General features: G+C 37.5%; 1 protein-coding gene across 1 annotated transcript in view; it reads left to right on the top strand.

Annotated features, from left to right (window-relative positions):
* The window catches only part of PDZD8 (PDZ domain containing 8), a 53,097-nt gene that overhangs the window by 22,524 nt on the left and 15,719 nt on the right, over positions 1–14,854 (top strand). The window lies entirely within an intron of this gene.

The following is a 14,854-nucleotide window of genomic DNA, read 5'->3' as shown; positions in this document are numbered from 1 at the left end:
CACTAACTTAAGCCTTTGCCTTTGTTACATCTGACTGGAGTTGTGTTTGGAGACCAGCATCGTTTTCCACTGGAGCAGCAAGAATCCAGAATTTCAACATCTCTTTCAGTTTTCCACCAATAAATTCCACTTTGCATTGGGTCTAAAATCCTTGTAACAAATGCTGTGATACTTGTTTTCAGCTTACTGTATATTAGGTTTTGCCAAAAAGGGAGGATGGCTGAGCAGCAGCTGTGGATGAAAACATGCACGGATCTGCGGGGTTGATGCTCTGGCAGTGAAGGTGGCAATCCATTGATTTACCAGTGCCCTTCTCTAGAAAAATTATCATGTAATTATTTTTAGAGGTTGAGTAGCAGTGTTGCAACACATTCTTTTACACAGGGGAGGAAAGGAAAAACGCTGTACAAAGACTGTGGCACTGATGTGTTTGTGACAGCAGATGGCAGTAGGAGTAAAGGAGTGAGGGTGGAATGGCTTCTTCTAAAGCTATGGAAAAGCACTCACGGGGAGGCTCTCAAAAACTCATCTTCCGTGTCAGTATCTAAAGTGAAATGGCAGGTTTTTAAATTAAATGGCAGTTTTTAAAAAATGTCCTAAGTTTTTGGAAATCTGGCCCTCAATGTCCAGAGGGTTTTCTGTGCATCTGTGGTGCAGTCCTTCATTCAGTGGGTTCAAACACTGCCAGAGCAGAGACTCCTTAATTTGGGTTGCTGCATCTCGAGCTCAGCTGGCACTGGAGAATTCACTGTGCCCAACCACCTTGAACTTGAGGCCCCTGGAATGGTGGCCCTGTTTAAAGATGCTGCTTTTGAAATCTCAGTATGGAAACTGAAAATTAGCAGCTTGCAGAACTACTTTTTGGTTCTCAATTTATATTCAAGAGATGTAGCAAAATCATGGAAATCTCTTTTCCTTAAGAAATCCAGTTAAATTTGCAAGCTAAGTTACAAAATGTTAGGACATCTCACTGAGTGGTAAGAGTATTTTCAAAGGTTCTCAACGAAATAGGAGGTGTGGCTTACACATTTAGCACTGGAACTTAGTTCTTTTCAGAAATATTAACTGTGTGAGTAGTTAAATTGTAATTTATAATGAAAAAATTGGGTTATTTTTCCAAACAAAAAGTTTACTTCTATCCTTAGTTGTGATTATTAGCTCTAATGCAATGTTAACCATGAGGCAGTTGATAGCAATACTTAATATCTTTTTTATATTAAATCCTGATTGTAATGCTCATGTTTGCAATACTTACTTGAAATGAAATTAGAATGAATAACAATGTCAGAAACTACAAAAGAGAAATAGCAGACAAAGTTGAAGTGAAAAGTTAAAGGTACATTCTGGTTTAACAGGATCCAATTTATACAAGCCTCACAAAGGCATGACGATACCTGATTCAGACTATGCTCTACAATGTTCCTGAGGAAAATTCTCATAACTTTCTATACTTCCTGACATTTTCATTCATTTTATTGTGTTAGTCGTAGTGATAAAAGATTGGACAGGTTTAATACTTTGTAATGAATTTTGGCAAGACTTTAATCTGATCCCAGAATTTATGGAACATTAGTAGATGTCACAATTGATTTTGAAAAAAGCTGCTGTGTTATTGAATATATCTGGAGCATTATTGAAGTGTCTGTTACAATACAAAGGTGTCTCAGGCGTATGTTTGTCAAATCTGAAACACGAGTAAGACTTCAGAGAGTGATTTGGCACATTCCCATGTGAAACATGTAAACATCCTTAAATACCTTAATTAGTAGTACATGCTGCTGGAATTAAGGTTAATCAGTGCATTGCTGTGTAAAAGTGATGAATGGCTAGGATGCAGTAATTAGCATTAGCAGCATTGGATTGGCAGACAGGTGTTCTGTGGTTAAATAAGGAGATATCTCTAAATGATGAGATACATGCCTGTAGATGTGGAGTGGAGGCTGTGTCATAAACGTGGATGCGTGTGTCCACTGGCCTGCCAGTCAGCAGCACCAGGTTAATTTCTACAAACAAAAAGAATTGTTCTATTTTCCCTTGGAGCAAATCTGTTCAGAGTGAACTCTGAGCCCTCTCTACCCTTGGTGAGACTCTTTACCACTGCCAGCACTTCCTGTAGTGTTGTGAATGAACAGCAGGATTTTTCAGCAAAAATCAAAATGTCTTTATTTATAAAAGGAAAATACAGTCTTTCTGTACAAGTGGCAGAAGAATGGACATGGAGATGAACTTGAAGTATGAGTAGGAGAGACCTGAGGTAGCTTTGTAAGTACCCTGTGCATTGGCTGCTCTGTAAATGCTGGTGCTTTTCTCTGGATCCACCTCTGTATAGAAGAATGACTCAGAAGTCCAGTGGTATTTAGGGAGAATCTTGTTTCTTATTAACTGCTCTGCAAATATTTGTAGTCATGTTTCTTTTATCTACATACAGATTTTTCTGATAAACATGAAGTAGTTTTCTAGAAATTGTAGAAACTATTGCAAAGAGATTGGTATCTTCTGATAATGTTATACATACGTGAACTGTAAATGGTTTGTGCTTTTTATTGGTTGTAAGAATCCAAAGTAATGTGGAGAGGTTCTCCACTGCACACCAAAAATATATCTGTTCCAAGTTTTCTCTTAACGTCTTTTTTATAAAAATTCAGGAGCACAAGAGAACCATTATTGATCATGAAATAAGTTACATAGCACAAGAGAAATGAAGGAACATCTTTAAACTCTGGTGTCAACTATGTTGTCTGAGGTGGTACTGTAAGAATAGCCACAAGTTCATTTCTCCACAATTTCTTATTTCTACAGGTATTAAGTCTTGGAGCTTTTTTATTGTTAGTAGGGTTTTTCATTATGATTTTTTTGAAATCCCTTCTATAAATATTAACTTTAGCAATACTGAAACTGGATTTCATATTCTGAAAAGTAAAGATTTCCATCTAAAATGCCACATCTGGTGGCCCATAGGATTCACTCTTGCATCAGTTGTCTCAGAAGCACACAAATATCTCCTGAAGTAATCTAATAATAGAAAAAATTAAAGTATTAAGATTAATTAAGATTATCATCCCATGGTTTTTTATGAATATTGCTTGATATTTTCTCCAGTTCATTCTGAGCGTTGTGATCAGCGCTGGAGTAACTCAAGGGGAGGACCTATAACACCATCTTTCAATCTTGCACTATAAAAAAAAAAAGAGCAATATTTCTCAGCTTTTCATAAAACTAATTTTCCTTTATCAGGGATTAAGGGAAACTTCAAGGTATTCCAGTACCATAAATATGAATCTAAAATAAAAAATAATGTAAATCAAATCCAGCACCTTATGAAATGAGTTGCCTGAAGGTACTAAACTATAATGTCAAAATTTAAAGCAACTGTGAAATGTTAATTTGTGAATACATGGAGTTAAATGCCTCACAGTTGGCATTTCACTGTGCTTATTTAACAGCCTGCCATTTCAGCATTTAATCCTATCAAAAGAAAGAAGGAGGATTAAAGCAAGAAAAGCTTTTTGAAAATGTCACTTTTTATGAAAATTCATGATCTTGTAAAACTTGGTAATATTTGTAAATACAATGGGGAATAGTTCTGAGATTTGTGCCTTACATAATATTCTGTAATCTGTCTTTCAAATAAACTTGAAGGCCACCAGGATTTTTTCAGTCTCATCCTAAACATTTAAGCTTTTTGACTTGGGGTTTCAGAAAGCTTTACTGTGACTTAATGAACAACCTTCTGTGAAAATGCACTGTAGTTCTTTATTACTCAGAAACTGTTGCATATGAGCATTAAAAAACAAAACAAAACACCAAAACCCCACTGACAGGGGGTTTATTTCAGTGTGTGTTCAGATAGTTATTTAGAGCCCAATGCCATTATTTCAGTCACAGCCTGACCTGGAACTTCTTACCTGCTCATCAGAACCTGGCCTGTGCTGCATCCTGGCCATGAGCACCATTGCTGGGGCAGGCAGAAAGTAGAGCTTTCTCCATTCTGGCATTTGGCAGCAGACAGTCCTAAATACAGCATGAGCATCCAAGTCTGGGGCTTCCCTTCCCTGCACCTTTTTCTCCGTGTCCAAATTTGACATTGTGATTTTCCCTGGAGGGCTACAGACATTGACTGCTTGAAATGAATCTGACTCGCTGATCTCAAATTTAAAATAGTAGATGAAAAGATTAATGGATAAAAGAACTTGAGTGAGAAGAAGCTGTGCTGAGCAGTGCTTAGTGCTCTCTGTGCTCTTGCACTTCCCCATCCCCAGCTCCTCCTTAGAGAGCTGCCAGCAAGGCTAATTCATGGTCCTTGGATTTAGGAGTTCCACAACCAGCTACTTGTCTTGTGTAGTGAAATAAGTTTGATTTGAAGCCACCTGATTCCATTGGAAATCTCCATCAGATTTTGTAGCCAAGTTGTATTGCAGATGCCTCTGGTGGTACTGTCTATCCAGCTGCCTTCCAAGCTGATATCTTGCAAGGTGTTGACTTCTGAAAACATGGCAGTGACCTCCTGATTCATCAGTCATGAAAGAGGCTCCAGCCTTTTAGTTGGTTATGTTGGGTGAATTGTCCTTATAAGACTTTTCTGTATGACTGTTCTAGGACAAAAGCTGCATGAAACTTCAGGCTTACTCAGGATTAGTTCTGTTCTCTTTTTTACAGAGCTGATCTGAAAAGAAACCCATTTTTGCTGTGTTTTTCCTCATGGAATAGCCAACCTGTAGTACAGATTCAATGAGTTAGCTTTCAGGTGACTATTTTATGTATCATTCTGATAGTACCCAGTTTGATTGTCAGTTGTAAGCTTTTCTTGTCTTACTTTTTAAAGTACTGGTTCATATTTAAAGATATGTAACTATTAAGTAAACAGTAAATTATACCTTTTCCTTAGAAATGCTTGGAAAAGTGAACACTGTTTCAGAGTGTCACCAGATGTGGTGCTGGTGACTCTTTTTTATTTTTCTCCCTCTATTCTTCTTGCCTGTTCAGCAACAGGTCCAAATACTGAATGCAGTAAAGAGTTTTAAGTAGGTTTTACAGCAGCTGTCTTTCTCATTTGCAAACAAATTGATTTACAGTGATAGCTGATCTTGCTAAATAAATAGATGGCCGATGCATGAAAGCTGACTTTGTTTGTATAAACAGTATGGCTTATTGTAAGAGAGATAACAGTGTTTTATTGACCAGAGTACACAAAGTGGTTCCTGGGTAATTCAGTATTTCTGGAATGGCTTTTTCAATTATTTTGTTACATCCTGTTGCAAAGTTGCATGGCCAGATGAGCTGGCAGCTTGGAGGCTGCCTCACGTGGCTGAAGTGGAAGGGGAGGGACTTTCTTAAACAGATATCTACAGCCACCTTTGGAAAAATAAGCTGGTTCTGTTCTCATTGTATTGTAGTCTGTTTTCCTCTTCAGCCCTCAAATTTACTTTTAAAATATATTTTCTCTGATAAACTATTTTATAATAGTTAGCCTTTTCCTAATATAGGTTTTTTTTCTGATTAAGAGGCTGGGATCTGTTCTTACTAAGGAGGTAGTAACTGGATTGGAGCTAATTTACTCATGTGTATGGATTTTAGTGATGTTGCAATGTTTCCTACCAAATCAAGACCTCATCAAGTTGGGCAGGTTGACAGTTATGTCTTCCAAAATAATGCAGAAGGGGAGTCTGTGCTTGAATGTGTAAATACTGAACAGAAATGTTTTCCAGAGAGGAAGCCTGGAAAAAAGTGGGGAAAAAGTTGTGGAAAAGGGGCCCGTGGCAGTGAGTAAAAATCTTGTTAAGAAATAGCAAGGTATTGGCACTTGGAGCTCACAAACTCTCCTAAAACCAACATCTCCCAACATCTGTGTGAGATGTGTGCAGGTTTGACATGACAGAGTTGCAGAGTTGTTCTTTCTGACTGCAGGTCGCTCAGTAAGAACCTGTCTGAGCATTACTGCCACAAGCAGTTCATCATCTGGAAGTTCATCTTGCAGTTAAGGAAGAGAAAATGACATTGGAGTTTCTGCAGATTGTCAAAGGATAGGCAAGTGCTTGTAGTTGTCACAGAACAGCTGATGTTTAACTTCTGCCCTTCAGGAATCTGATATTGTCCTTGCTTCTGAGTATAAATATCTCACCTGTTTATAGACTTGGAGTGCATTAATAACTGCTGGAAAGCCCATACAAGAAATCTCAGCTGCTTGATTCTGGTACTTATTTTTTTGTTTGCACTGGCTAAATTAACAATTACGTTAGCTTAAACAAAAGCATCATCAGGTTGCATACTAGGAAGAAATTTGGAATGGAGATTTTTAAAAATAGCCTTAATCAATAACTATAAAATAATTATTTATAATAATTATTTAACTAATAAACCTACCATTCTTTAATGTAGGTATCTGATGCCCTGCAATGGGATAGAAATGAATTTTCATACATCACAAATAGTTAGTTGATGTCTAGTCATTTAAAATTTTATGGTTCAAGTATCAAAATACAGGCATAAAATGTACTGAGTGACTGCAAAGAAAGCCTTTAATTTTGTGGGAGGAATTCCTTATTCTGAGTACAGTCTAATGTATTGTAACTATTTTTATTAAGTCAAATGCTTTAAGTAGTTCAGATTCTTGAACTCAAGGTAATGCAGTGTTGTTACGTGTGTCACATCTTGCCTTCCTAGAATGTAATTATTTAACTGAACATTATGTCAAATCAACTGTTTATCTACTTTCTTTCTTTCTCCCTCTTCAATCACAAGCTGAACCAGAAATTACGTGCTTGTCTCAGTCTTACAAGTCTGTTCTAGGTCTGGTGGAGCTCAACACTTGGAGGCCACACAGAGTGAATGAGAACAGTGGTATATTTGTATTGTTATTATAATTTTCAATGGTTATTGCATTACCAGTTACTGTGGCTGTTCTGTCTGTAGAATAGCAGGAGTGGAATCTCATTTTGTGGGCAAAAGTGAATATTAAGATAATTATCAGTGCAAGGTGAGTGATTCTTATTGGTGACCAAGCATCTTAAAAACAGTTTCCATAATTTAAAAACAATTTATAAGCAAAAATTTCCCCAGAGGAGTGCAGTGCATGTTCTCCCAGAGCTCTGTAATAAAGGCAGAGAGCAATAAGAGAATAATGTGAGTGGGCAGTGCAGCAATTGTCCTGGAAAAGCCTTGGGGATCAAACCTGGAATTGCCAATTCCTGTCATACAAATGAAATGACTAAAAGGTCACCTGGTGTATTAAGGTTAGAGGGAGCAGAGTGACGCTCTGCAAAGGCCACCTGCAGATCAGAAGTGATCAGGAGTAAATAATCATTAGAAAATGGAGCATCTCCCTTAATGCAATCTGGTAAAAGGCTGCCTCTGTCAGAGTTTGGGTGAGATAAATAGAATTTACAAACTATGTGTCTTCACAGATACTTTAACCAAAAGTCAGTATATTCAGATCTATACTTCTGTCATCCCTTTCCATTTTTAGATGCTTAGTTTGAAACAAATATCATGTTTGTGTACCCTCAGATCCATTTGATACTAATCGAAGCTTTAGGTTTTCCTTGGCTGAAGAAAAGAAGCCTAATTCCTTAGAAACCTGAGGCAGATATGCAGAAATATTTTTTGTGTGTTTTATTTGCTGGGTTTTTTTAATTGTAAAAGCCATCTAAAAAGTATATATGTTATAAATATGCACATGCACTTTTTATGTATAAGTTGTGCATATAAGTACATGCACTATATATGTAAGTATGTAATGAAAAACATCAGTTGCTCTACTTCAGTTTAATATATATGGAAGTCTGGTAGATAACAAGTTAACCACGCATTTAAAAAAATGTAGATACTTGCAAATACAGTAAGTGACCCTTGAGAAACTGGAATTGACTCATCTGAAGTTCATCAGCAGAGTCAAGAAATAACAAAGTTGATATTTAGAGAGCAAGTGCAGAAATCTGTTTCTAGGTTCCACAGTAGTTAAATCACACATCTGTGGGAATATATCAGAAATAGTCTGTGCAGCAGCTTGTAAACTAAAAACAATCACTTTGCATAACAATGTGAGCTACATGTGAAGGGAGCATAGGATTACAGTGTCCAGAACTTATAATGCAAACAAACATGTGGCTCATCTCCACTGTAAATCTCCCCCTTCCAAAGCAGCGATTTCCACTGGTTTAAATCAGATGCACATTTACAGTAGGGTTTCATTGGACTAGTTAAGTGTACAACAAGTAACTTGCTTCAGTCACAAACTGCTGTTCAGTCACATGGTATTTCTGTGAAATGTGGAGTCCAGTTCTGTTTGAGCTGTACAGTCTGTTCTTGGGGACTGTGAAACACACCAATATGATAATTAATCTATTTCTGGATTCAAGACTTGTGTATAGACTGTAGATCAAATTCTCTCTGTGAACATGTACATATAAATAAAAGAAAGTTGATACAGATGTGTATTTTGCAAGTAAAGTGGACAGTGGGGTGCTTAGGCTGCCCTGTTAGAGCTGGTACAGCCTTGGGGCTGCGGGCAGTCCTGGAGCCCTCACATCAGGATTGGCATTAGCAGCACCACTGCTGCCACAGCTTCCTCTGCAGGGACTGCACTCGCTGTGTTCCAGGAGCAGGAGCCCTTCCTAACGCAAATCCAAGCACAGGAGGTGGGGACCATGGGGACTTCTGCCTCAAGAACTCGTGGCTGGCCTGAGCTAAGAGGCTGTGCCTGTGCACAGCAGTGAGGAAGAGCAAACAGTGATGGCCAGCTTGCTGCAGGAGACCATGGGAGTAGAGCTGGCTTTGAATATTTAGCTAGTGTGGAATCAGCTGTGAATATTTAGCTAGTGTGGAACCTTTAAAGTGCCTGATTCTTTTATGTTATTTACAGGTTTGAGAAACTCCTAGGAAATACGTGGTTGAAACATTCAGCAGAAAAATTGGCTTGATTCCAAGCATTTTTTATAATTATATGTAGTCCACAAGAAGATTAAAATGGCATCTGGACAAGGTATCTGTTTGAGTAGAATCAGTAATTTAGAAGGGAAGGGACCTCTGGAGGTAATCTGGTCTCAGCTCCAGCAAGGTCAGTGCCAAGCTGGCTCAGACCCTCTTCCTGAGCACAGCCAGGCAGTGCTCATTGATAAAAAAGTCTTTTTTCTTCAAATTGTATTTTGACTTTTAGTAAATAGTACATGACAGACTATGTTGTTACACAGGGGGGAGGGCAGCAGAGCTATCTCATTTCAACTAGTTAAATAAAAATAATTCACAAAAATACTAATTTAGTATTCAGACTAGCCTAAGAATGTATCTGTAGGCATGGCTTCAGATGGAATAAGCTTTCTTTGCATAGCAGACAGTCCAGGCTGGAGGCAGTTTTAGCCTAAAAACTCTTAATTAAATTGTTCCAAGATTACATCTGAGGTGCAGGCCTGCTGGAGAGAGAAAGTAATATTAAATGTCTTCATTTTGGCTACAGTGGGTGTTTAGCCAAAACATGGGAACATCTATGATGGGTTTTTACTCCTTGCAAAGCAATATTTGAGAAAAGAATTCTTTTCTCAAACAAATTTTTTGCCAATCTTGATAAACATTTTTATTTCCACGATAGTTCTTGAAGCTTCTGCTATTGGAAGAGAGTCTGAAATAGGGAGTATTCTAAAAATGTTTGTAATAACTCAGAGCAAACTCTTGGCTGCTGTTGTGAGCAGAGGCATTCAGATTCTTGCCAACTGATGTGTAGAAGTGGATGAGGAACCAAAAGTCTTGGTTGCATATGATTGAGGTAACCAAGAGTTGTAATTAATTCCCGAGCTTTAAAAATAGCTGCTAGGAGGAACAGATTTTACGACAGGTCATTAAAGCAATATTCCCTCATATCTAGTAAACATAATGAAAATAAAGAACCAGAAAATTAAGAACCTGATTCTCACTAAGAAGAAAAAATTTACTTCTACAGAGATTAGTTTTGTTTCTGAATTTGTTTTAACAGATGGAAGTAGTAACTTATAAAGACACTGGAAATGTGTCCTGGACACAATACACACTTTTCTGCACATTCAGAAATAATTTAGTGGAGCAAAGGGTTCTTTTTTGATTTTGCCAAATCCTCAACCTGGTGTATAACTCTTCAAATGCTGAGGTAGGTGTTTTAAATCTACAGTAGAAAAGACTGAAAGGATGCTGCTGTGGCTGCAGGAAGAACAGTGTAGGAAAGGATGCTGTGTGGGTCTTGACAGATTTTGTCCCGGGACTCCTTTTCAGCAAAGCAGTTGTAGAATGGGAGAGGTGCAAGCAAATGCCTTTCTCTTTCTTCTCTTCTGTCCATATCAGAAATAAATCTTTGACATTGAACCTTGGCACTCTTTCTTATTTTTTATTTTTGCATTTTACTGGGGAGTAACTTTACCAACCAACTTCTGAAAGAGATTCCCCTTCCTTTTGAAAGCTAGATTCTTTTTTTCTTGCAATGTGCTTTCCTGATTATTGGTGTCTAACAGTTCTACAGATTACTAGGTAAGTTTCAAGTGTTCTAGTATAACTTTCTACTGTCAATAGAACTGATTGAATTTTTTAAGTGGAATTTCTCTCGAGGCAGCAGCATAAAGCCAGGACAGGAGAGCAGTGGTTAATTTGTTGTTACTGAAAAATGAAAATTTTGCAAATAAGTCATGAACTTGAAGTGTACAGTCATCTTTTTGTGAATCTATAGGTATCATGCATTTCTACATAGCATTTATTAAGGAAGGAATAGCAGTTGAGAGTGCTGGATGAGCAGGCAGCCAGTAACTATCTTTAAAGGCACTCCTTTAAAGCAGTGCCTTCCTGTGAGAGAGAAAGTGTGGCTGATATGCAAAATATGCACTGTAGATGCAGACAAGCTTTTTTTGAGTTTCTATCACTTCACCTCTTCCCCAGCATATCTTTAGTTCCATTTTTTGAGTATTGCTCCCATTTGTCTTGAATACTCTGTAATGGGAATGCTGGCTAGAGGTCTTATCTAGTGTATAGATTTTTTAAAAATTGGTTATTGTTAGTAATGCAATTTTTTGTTATTTAAGAATTTCAAAAGATCGTATTTTAGCCATGCTGCTTTAAGGTAGGTAAGTCAACTGAGTGTCACTGAATCCGCAGGCATAACTTTGATATCCATTGCAAAGTGTCTCACTGCTCATTGGAAAAGTCTCATCTTGTATTAATTTAGCTATGTCTCCTTTTTTGATATTTCTGAGTGTCTTTATACCTGTAGAATTCTCTCTCTTCTTTTTTTTTTTTTTTTTTTTTTTTTTTTTTTAAGGCACAGTTATTTGTAAAATAGAGTTTGAACTTCTGTTGGAAAAAAAGTTGTTTGCCCAGGCAGAGGATTAAACCAAGAAGGTGGCCATGGCCTAGCTTGGCTCTAGTCCTTGTTAGTGTTGTTGGCCCTGTGTCCTCAGAGCTTTGCTACTTGTATGAGTTTTTTAAAGTTGTATTTATTTCTCATGCATTGTATGGTGTTGACAAATTCTTTGTTCAATTTTCAATTAAATGGGTGAATTGTGAATTCTTTGGGGAAGGTGATTGGCCACAGTCCCACACAAGCTGGGTTTGTGGTTGCAGAGGAGAGCAGCAGGAAAGGGAAATAAAAAGATGTTGGGTTATGCAACTTGGTGAGGGCTTTGCAGAGAGCTGCAGCAAGCCCAGGTGAAAAGCTCAGGCTTTCTGTGGGCTGGGTTGGCTCTCAGGTCCCCCCGCTCAGGGACACCTCCCCAGCAGGGCAGCCTGGCTGCCAGAAGGGTCCTGCTGCCATGGGTGTCCAAGGTGCTGCTGTGGGAACACCCTGTCCCTCTCCACTCACCTTTGGGCATGGGTGATGCTGCCACTATTGCCACTTGTCCCCATCAGGGCTGGTTTGCCCCTGTGACCACAGCTCTGGCAGCTGCCATGGAGGAGGGCCTGCAAAAAACCCAGATATTCTTCATGGTAGCAAGCACTTCACTCTCCCTGTGATAAAACTATAGCTCTACTATAGCTCTTTCAAGAATTATTAACAACTCACTAGTTGATATTATATTCAGACTATGATTCTTGCATGCCATTTTTAACCTTGGACTGCTTTCTATGCAAAATACTGCTGTTTAAATTTAGAAATGTGTCCTTGTATGAAAATGGAAAAAAAATCAATGATGTTTCTGCTGAAGGCATCTAAATTACAGTTAATTTTGATGTTTGTCTGACTTAACAGTAGAGATTTACCTGAGGCTTAATTACTTTGCAATGCTCTTGATCAAATGGCATGAAAGTATGTAAGTCACAGGCTGGTTTTGTGGACTTCAGGAGTTCATGAAGCAGGGCAAGCTGTGCATGATGAATACACATGTTTATTCGTTATGGTTTTCTTTTGGTAGAGCTCCCAAGTAAAAAAAAAGCATTGATAGCTTTGCTTTCTTAACTCGCACGTTGTCTTTTTTTCCCCTTTTTCATGCAAAAAAGGCAATTCCTTTCTTAATATATTGCAATATATGCATGGATGTCTCTACCGAAATGTAACACTGTTCACAAATAATTGAAAATTATCAATTTAAAGTTAAATCCATTGGTTTCCTGTAGTTAATGTGAATTAATAAATTTTTATTAATCAGAGGTCATGAGAATGGGAATATTAGAAGTGTATTGCCGTCATAGTGCAGCCATGGATTTACAAACTCCAACTTAATTCCTGGTCCAGATCTGATTTTTTTTTTTCCCATCTCTAATCTCCTTGCCCTTTCTGGCTCTATATTACACAATCTTTTTACCCCTTTATTTTTTCCCCCTAAACCCTGACTGAATATCATTTTTCTGGTAGGTTTTTTTTTTTTTTTTTGTATGTTGTAGAGGTTATAAAAAATATTGAACTCTAGTGGGAGGAAAGTGGCTGCATAATGTTGGGAGCAAGCTGATGGTTAAATTTGTAATTTTGTGTCCTGAAGCTTTGCTATTGGGAATTTTGTAAGTTTTCCTCTTCTTTTTACTGTGAGGTATTTCATCATTCATCACATTGCACATTGGTTTTTTCTGTGGAGTCCTAATGTCTTAAGCCTGTAAGTTTAAAATGAAATATTTTTACAAGTACCACTTGAAAAGAGAAACCTCAGACTTTTGAATCCTTAGTGTTGAATGTGCCGTTTATGAATGATGCCTCTTTTGGGCTGTTTCACCAATGCCCTTACTGTGATGATCAAAAAAGTATAGTACCGTGGTCTGAACCAAGTATTCAAATTACTTCACAAGTTCTCATCAACTTCTTGGATGCAATTTTCTTTTTCTTTTATAATAAGGGTCACTGAAATTATTAAGTAAGCTGAATGATTCCTACCTTCTTCAATATGACTTTTTTTTCAAGTTAGATTTATTTCTCAAGCCTTGTATGGTATTGACTAATCCTTTGTTCAATTTTCAATTTAATGAGTCAGTTCTGAATTCTGTGGAAGAGGTAATTGGTCACAGTCCCAAGCAAGCTGGGTTTCTGGTGACAGAAGAGAGAAGAGGAAAAAAGGAAGTAGAAAGATGTTACTTTATGAAATCCCCTGGGTATTTTTCATATATATTTCACCAACTATCAATAGAATGTGTTGCTAATTTAAAAATAATAGAGCATAAAACCAGAGTGTATGAAGTTATAGTGAGTGCTGAAGTAAAAGAAGTTTTTAAGCTTGACATAATTTCCTATTCATTCTTTCACTTACCCTACAAAAGGGAGACGAGGACATGGTATCTATTACTTCCCTGAGCCAGAAGAAATTGAAAAAAAGAGGTCAAAAGGAATGAACTTTTACTTCCATTATGGGTAGTGTTCTGCTTCTCTTGTAACTTTTTTTGGGTTTACTCTTAATAAGCTGTTTCTGGAAGAATATTTCTTTTTAACTCTTTTACATGCTTTAGTGTTAGAGAGATCTAAAATTGGTTTCTGGAGAAGACGTAGTTACACAAATTGTTTTCTTGTCATTCAGATAGCTGACTATAGGGAAAGGAAGTCCTACTTTTTATTAGGCATTTATGGTCACGTTGGTTGTGTGGAGAGAGCAGAGCAGACAAAGATCCCTTCTATGGAAAGTTCAGACGTTTGGATTTTCGTGAAGCGTTTTTAGAAGCTCGGTTGCAAAGCTGGCTGGTATGTGCATTCCAATTTACAGCTAACATTCTGTTTCTGAAGCATTCTTTGAGTCTGTTGGAAACTGATCTTTATGTGTATTAAAAAATAATCTGGGTTATTTTTCAAGTGCAGAGGAGATAGAGCTGGGTATTGATTTTGGTTTTTTTTGCAAAGTGAATTGTCAGTATTTGACTGACTTGATGTAAAGTTATTTTCAGTTTAATAGTTGTGGCAATTTTTATAAGTGGTGGTCGTCAGTAACAGAATGAAAATCTGGTTTCTAGGTGTGCTGTTGTCTTGGTGCTACTAATTAGATGTGACATTGAGCTGCTGTTTCACTGCCTGCCAGTGACTTGTGCCCTATAACCATAAATAAATTGATTTGATGTGATGTGTTCAACAAAATAACCAGAAATAGATGTATGGTCGTGGAAACCTTTACTGGGTGTATATTTGTGTGTTTATACTGCAGTGTTTTGTCCAGAATTTAATTGAAAACAACTCAGTGTGGTTTGGCTGCCTTTCTAGGTACAGAAAAATTATTATATACAAAACCTTGGCCTTCTTGCAGTAATCATTTGGAATAAGTTAAATATAAATCCTCATTTCTTCTGGCCATGGTAACACAGAATTTCAGAAAAGTGTTGGTCTGGTTTGACTGGGCAAAGGGTGGGGCTGGGCTTGTATGCAGCAGGAACTTCATTTTGATACAGATGGGTCTTCTATTTAATCTCTGAAGAGCTGTTAAGATCACGAATCATTTTTCTACAT

This window comes from Motacilla alba, chromosome 6 (assembly GCF_015832195.1).
Source record: "Motacilla alba alba isolate MOTALB_02 chromosome 6, Motacilla_alba_V1.0_pri, whole genome shotgun sequence".
NCBI lineage: Eukaryota > Metazoa > Chordata > Aves > Passeriformes > Motacillidae > Motacilla > Motacilla alba.
This window is presented reverse-complemented; position numbering and strand designations above follow the sequence as displayed.